The sequence below is a fragment of the Apis cerana genome, linkage group LG1 (assembly GCF_029169275.1).
Source record: "Apis cerana isolate GH-2021 linkage group LG1, AcerK_1.0, whole genome shotgun sequence".
Taxonomy (NCBI): Eukaryota; Metazoa; Arthropoda; class Insecta; order Hymenoptera; family Apidae; genus Apis; species Apis cerana.
Genome location: NC_083852.1, coordinates 12573718 through 12582040, shown reverse-complemented (window position 1 = coordinate 12582040; position 8323 = coordinate 12573718).

Sequence of the window (8323 nt, the reverse complement as noted above, 5' to 3'; positions counted from 1 at the left end):
CGTTAAACATAAGAATTTAAAATCTAAGAAATTTTTAATTACCATAATTTTCACAATATTAATCATCTTCTAAGTCCGAAAAGACAGTTCAATGTGACAAAAACATCTTCATCTCTCTTTATCCACCAATGAAGTTCCATCAAAATCGATGCGTGACACTTGGTACAGCCCCTGATGAGTGGGTTCACGGCACGGCAAGCGAAGAAGAGTGGCGCCGTCTAGTGTTTCAACGGGACCGTTCGTCGGTTGGGTAAAAGGGGTTAGGCTAAGTGGCAAATAATGGATGGCGACGAGGTTCGAGTGGCATCTCGTTTTTCTTGCCACGATCGTGAAGGTGAAAGAAGGCTTTCCTCTATAGATTTTCGGAAATGGAGGCTCGGTCACGATACCATGTACATTCGAAATGCTTTCCAAGCGTTTAGCCAAGGTGGTAAGAGGTATCGGATCTTGCGGAAGAAATAAAACGAAACCTATGTCTGAAATCGTGCAGGGAGAACCGGAAATTTCAACTCCCATTCGATTTCCGCCACGTTTACGGCCAACCTGACTCGTTATTCCTCACGTTTTTATCTAACATGAGCTGATCGATTTGATTTATTGCTAAAAACGCGAGGGTACTGACTCTCAACTCGACGACCCTTGTAACGATTGTATCCTTCTTCTCTGATTTTATACATTTGCTTTATCCATAATAAATATTCAGTATTTAATTGAATAGAATTATTAAATGAAATTGTTCAAACTAGAATTATTCCATTTCATTGCGTTTTATTCTTGTTATGATATTTTAATTGCAATTATGTTAAATTATTTTCTGTGTTTATTAATTATTGCATTATTACATTTTATTTTTCTTGCTATAAATTTTATCTACTGAAGTAGATTTCTATATTCAATATATATAAATACGTAATGAAAAATTATGATATTTCATTAATAATTATAGAAATTATTCGAATTTGAATATTTTAAAAAAATATCAATTTGTGATATTAAAGAATTAAGAAAAAGAAAACAATAATTTCTTCCTTTCTATTAATAAAAATAATTTTTCATTATGTATAGATTTATTTTTTAATTATTTGATATTAATTTACAATTAACACCAATGTTAATTATTTTACAATTAGAATTACAATTAATTAAAATTTTAATTATTAATGAATTTTTCAAAAATATTAGATACACAAAAAAATTGCTTTCAAATTAAAACAATAAACAAATTTATATAAAAAAAATATAAAAATACTATAATAATCTTTTTTTTATTTAGGTTTTAATCAACGATTGCCAAAAAGAGACTATAATTCTTTTATGCAATTATTTCTTTACTATATAGTATTATTTCTATAATATATAGTTTATATTATTATAGTTATATTATTATAATTATTATATTAATATATAATAACTATAATAATAAAATAATAATAAAATAAAATATTTGCATATGTTCTACATTTTACTTTTATAACAATAAATTAATGATAAATGAAAATATTACTAATATAAAATAATAATTTAAAATATTTGGATATGTCAATTGTTATATATAAATGCTATAATAAAGATAATGATAAATATTTTTTATAGCAATTATAATCAATCGTATAATACCGATAATGTTACGTTGTATTAATAATATTACATCACATTGGTAATATTGCATTTAGATTTTAGATATACTTTTTCTAAAAAATCATAATATTTTTTATTTTAAATAAAATTTTAAGTTTTTTTAAATAAAACTATTTAAATAGAACTTAAGTTTTACATTCAATATCGTTGAATTATATTTAACTCTTTATAGATCGAATTTTTTTCACGATTATAAAAAAAATATATATAAAATGACATAAAATATCAATTATATATATAAACAATATCAATTATAAATTAATATATTATACATTGATATATAGATTATAAAGAATTCAGTTTCAATGATTTTATTATAACAAATATGTTTTGTAACTTGAAAGTAATGATTTACAATGTTCATATTTATATGTAAAAACTAAGAAAATATTATATAACAACATATATATACACCACCATGTGGACAAAAATTGAATTATTTAATAAAATGTCGATATAGTAGTATGACTTGAAAGTTATACATGTCCGTAAAGAATTAAATAATTATATATTATTAGAAAGATATACAATTCAAAAATTTTAATGTTACAAAAAACGATTTTGAATGATTTGAATTGATATAAAAATATATAAAAATGCCAAATTAGAAGTTTACGATTTGAAAACTATAATATAAAACTATATATAAAATTCTATTAATAAAAAATATAAACATATTATTTTTCATTAAGTATGCAATATGATTTTTCTTTAAATTCAAATTTTAATTCAATTTTTAATACATAAATTCCTTCCAAACAATATTCTATATATTTATCATACATAAATGTTGTGTGTGCATATGCGTGCATACGTGCGTGCATGTATATGTGTGATCTTTTTTATTTAAAATAAGATGTTCACGAATGATGAGCTATTGCAATAAGATCGAAATGATAAGAGAAATAAAGTGGTCAATGTTTATTCAGTCGCTTGTTATCTTGCACGAATATTACAGCTTTAAAGTGTGCAGTTATGTACCAAGTGTTTATAATCAGGATAACAGACGTGACAGTTCATGATACGAACAGAACTGGCAGCAATGCGACAGAGGACGTGACGTGTGCTAACATTGACCGTGTCTTCCTTCCAAATGGCCAAGTCTTCTCCGAAAATGGCGTTATCTAGATACTCGTGAGAACGTGTTTGTATTCTGTCACTTACCGTATCTCTGCTAGTTGACACTGGTAGCCAGGTTAAATACAATAAGAACTATTGCTCGAATTTTTACCTTTTTTAATTTGCTATATTCCTCGAATTTTTGTATTTTAATTTCAATCTTGCTTGAAGTAAAAAACCATCTATAAAATGAGATATTATATATAATATTGATGTATATGTATATATAATTTTTTTATATCATTATATATCACAATCTTTAAAAAATTTTTGATAGAAAAATTATATTGAAAATAATCGAAAAGATGTAATAGAGATATAGTATCTATGTAATATATATATACAAATATATTATATTATATTATATATAATATACATAAAATATAAAATATAATAAGCATAATATTATATAATATTAATATTAATTAATTATATAAGTAATCTTATACAGAATGTTTCACAAAAAATATTATAAATTTATTCTTCAAATCTATTAATAATATCTATTAACGATATATAAAAAAATTATTTTCAAATTGAAATTAAAATGAAAGATTTTTCAAAGTAAGATAAAAAAAAGGTAATTTCCTTTGAAGCATAAAAAGAATAATAACTTTAATTTTTTAAATGAAACATGATGGAATAAGATAAATTTTTATGCATTTATATATAAATATATAAAATTATATATCCCTACTAAAATGAATAACTTTATTTTTCTTTGAAATTTTGTATGAATAAAATTCATAACTTAATATATATAATAATTTAATAATTTATTTTATATAATTTGAATTATTCAATATTAAATTAATATTATCTCATTGACACGTAGGCCTTATTTTTCAAGTATTTTATACGTATCTATTTTTCTTTTCTAAATTTCACAAAACGTAAACAAAACAAAAAATATTAATGTACGAATCTCTATGGTATAAATAAAGAAGATTTTAAGATTGAATGAGGAATTTCAGCTTTTCGCATTTCGCAAAAAACAGAGTAAGATCTTATCATGAATGATTTTAGTGAACAAGTTGATATATTGTTAGGTAAATATCAACGGAACTCGAAAAAAATAAGGCATGTTGATAAATCAATAGAAAAATGCTGAATAATTTAAATCGTTTTTGACATGTATAAAACAATTTTTGATATATATAAAATTTTGAAAAATGTTTCAAACAAAAATTACTAGTATATTTTAGTAGAGATTATTTAATAAATGTATAAAATTATGTTTTTTTTATTATATACTTTTTCGCATTAAAAAAAAATTTCTCAATATTATTAATAGATTTGAAGATATCGGCTTCTAGTACTTTTAATGAAACACTATATATAAATTATGTGTAAAATTATACATAATATATATTAATATGTATAATAATAAATATATCATTTATAGAAAAATTTATAATTGAATAAATAAATATATTATAATTAAATTATTTTTATATTATATTATATCTTAGTTATATTTATAATTAATATATTTATATGTCTAATTTTATAATTCCATAAAAATTAAAATAGATACTGATTTAAGATCTATTGATTTATTCAGTTCCAAAATTTATCAATTCAATTATCTCAATAATTAAATGTTTAAATATAATTGATAAATTATATATTATTGATAAATAATTGTTTAATTGTTTCCAGATCATTCCATCTATAAATTAAAATTAATTTTTCTTTCGATAAATTTCTATTCCTCAATTATTATACACAAATTTCAACATTAAAACATACGATTTTTATTATCCTTTCAAGCATACTTAAGATATCAGTTATTCTCTTATTTGCACGAATGAGTGCCTAACGAAGATTAAAATCGAAAACAAATTGCAAGTCGAATATTTTTTTATTTTAATGAAACGATAATTGTTTCATTACATTGCTTTCTGATAACGAGCCGATTGATTCATAAATAAAAACGGTACCTATTGGACGACAGCGTTTGCAATTAATTATCACGAAAGAAAATGGATAAATCTTTATATCGATTGGAAATAACGATTTAATTTTACACAATCTAAGTTCCATTTTATTGCCCGATTCGAATATTTAATTTCAATTATTATATACCATTCATTATTATGAAAAAGGAATAATTTGCGTAGAATAAATGAAATGAAATGTCATTGAATACTTTATTTCTATACTTTATAATTTGAATTTTATAATGTATGATTAATTAAACGATTGGATATGTACAATAGGATTAAAAGTAAATTATTTCTTAACCAATGTTTATGAAACAAGATTTCTGACAAAATAAATAAATAGTCGTATAATATTAGAAGTTGCAATTAAAATAAAAATAAAATAACATTAATATATGGCACTACAATATGGCAAAAAGTAATTGCTGCATATATATTTACTTATATTATTATTATTAATTCTTTTTTTATAAATATATTAAGATATAAAATCGTTTTGAATAAAATGTTTTTATTTATTTAATGCAAAAATTAATATTGCAAAATTATCAAACTGAGCAGTTTTACATAAGTAGTATATTTATATTGATAATCAGTATAACAATAAAATTAATTAATTAAATACAATTTTTGCAATATTTAATATCGATACACCAATACAAGCTTCTTTATCCAACATCTACTCTACAATTTCATTTCCAAACGTGATACGTCTATATGTAATAGATTCAATGTATTATTTCTGAATGCGATGAAGATCGAATCGTCCAAGCGCGTATATTATATTCAGCAACATGGAAGTTGGAATTCAAGGTCAGAGGGAGCTGGCCAACTTGAATAGCTGAGACAGAGAAACGCGTGACTCGATCCACAGGGGCTCGAGAACGTAATCCCATAGCAATGTTTGCCGTCCGTGACGCGATACCGATCGCTTCGTGAACCCCGATGGAAGGAGTAGGGAAAAGCGGATCGCGCGATGTTCGACTGTTTATCGTTGTTATTGTTTTTCGACCCTATCTCAGCCTAGCCACCCCCTCCCTCCCTCCCCCTCCCCTATCCTGGTGAAATCCGATTTGTAATGGAAATGCAGTGTTCAATGCCGCTCTAATCCTTCGTCCAGCGTAGGAGTCTTTTGTATTTCGTGTGCAGCTTCCGGGAAAAATCGGAGGAGGCGGCTTTGAGAGATCCGTTATAATCGTAGAAGGATGATATTTATTTTGAAATAAACGTCGTTGGTATACGGAATATATGACAATTTTTTGTGAATGTTGATTGAAACGAGAATTCAATGTACTCGTATTATTCATGCTTAAAAAGTTTGAGGTAAACACATAGAAAATTTTTAACGTATTTTTTTTATCAATGTAATTAATACAGTGAGTGTTCATATTTTTTTATCGTCTATATAAATTAATATTATTTAATTTTTTCCAATTTTTATTAAAAATTTAGAAAAAGGAAAAAGACTTTTAACGACTCATCAAATTTATATTCCCTAAAAATAGAATGATGAAAAAAAATATTATTTAATTTTTATTCAAATTTATGTTATTTTTTATATAATAGATATGTATCAAATACATATCATTATACAATTATATTCTGAAATAATTATATATTTGTATTATTCTAATTGCAAATAAATGCGAGAAAGAAGAACTAATCTAATCAAATCATACATGATATCTTATTCAGATCAAAAATCTGAAATCATTATTTTTTATTATGAATTTTTCAAATGTTTTAAAACTCATTAAATTAAAAATCTCGGAAAAATTTCAGAATTATTCATTGTTCATAAACTCGTACATTCAAATAAAACTTATCTTTATAAAAAGGCAAAAACACAAGAATTCTATAAAGCTACTACCCGAAAATTACTTTATTCTGCTTAAAACATACAAAAATGAAAAATATATATACATATAATCTTCTTCATAATTAAAAGAATCGTCAAAGGATTGTTAAGCGGCAACTCTTAGAACTTCACGAAGTAAAAGAACTTCGGACGAAATAGCGATGAGAAAGATAAAATGGTGAGAGAGAGCAAGCGGAAGGGTGACAAATCAATGGCGGATGGTAGGGTAGGTAGCGGCATATGAGCGCTGGTCTCCTATCTTATCAACGCATTATTCAACGGCGGAGGCTGCTCGGGACTCTAACTGCCTGCATTTGCATAAATCCATAGATCTCCCGGACCTGCTCCGCTGCCCGGCCGTGTCTATCCATCTCTGGATGCATGCATACAGCAAATTACAGTGCCCGCAAGCGGAATTGTGGGTGGCGGACCTGTGTGCCCCTCCCTCCGTTCCCTTTTCACGAAAGGACCACGAAGGACGCCACTGACTGGCTAGGTAAGGCTCGGTAACATCCACTTCGACCGTGGCTTTGTATTGGATCGTTAACGACATCCCTTCCTGTGTACCTTCTGTTATCATCCCCTGTTATCTATCTTGTGCGTCTGTCCTCCTGTGGGTGTACTGTCTCTTATGGATAGGGATGGAAAAAGTCTGACCTATCATCTATCTATGAAATGATCGATGACACATTTGCTGGTGGTTGGTGATTGCATTGAAGAATGACTTAAAATATATGGGCATGGAATGTATTTGAAGATTTTTAATGTTATTTTTTAAGTGTTGTAATGAGATAATTAGAAAACAAAAAGAAAGGGATAGATAGAGAGGATAAATGAGCAAGATATTTATTATGATTTGGGTGAAAATTTAAATATTGTTATTGTTATTTTCTTTATAAAATATTATATTTATTATATATAATAGATATAATCTTATTATAATATTATCTTTGTGCCACGATAGTAATTGTTCATTAACTAATAATAACTAACTTGAAATAAATGAATATCTTGAAAAATATTGAATATTTAATATTCTATAAATAAAAAATTGATTAGAATAAAATTATGACTTTTTATGACTTAAGGTTTTGTATTTTTCTCATTGAACTTTAAGATTATGGAAGTCAAAACAAAATATAATTATTATAAAAAGAATATATATGATTATAAAATAAAAAAGTTGTATTTTTAATATATATATTTCTTTTGATAAGGAATATTGGAAAATTGATATAGGTTTATGAAAGATAAATTCAAATTTGAAAATACAAAATCATATATTTTTTATATATTATATATTATATTATATATTATATTATATTATTATATTTTATACATAATTATTACAATTTATAAATCATTATTTTTCACCATCAAGTACAGTAAGATTCAAAAAGTTATATATTTATAAAATATTTATATTCACTTTTCACTTTCACTATATATATATATATAGTGATATTAAATTTGGGCAAATTTAAATTTATTCATGAATCAGTTTCAATTCCAAAATAAAATTTAAAATTGTATACTTACTTAAAAATTCACGAAACAAATAAATAAAAAATCAAGCGGTTACAATTTAAAATTTTTACGCTCTCTGGTAAAATGGTTCATGTGTTCAAATATAAAAAGAAAGAAATCCTAGTTTATCGAATCCATTTGCGAGATCACGCGGACAATGTAACCACAGCGAGACGAGTCTAACTAATCGCTAATCAGTAAGTGAAACAAAAGGATTTTCTCGTCGCAGAAATGG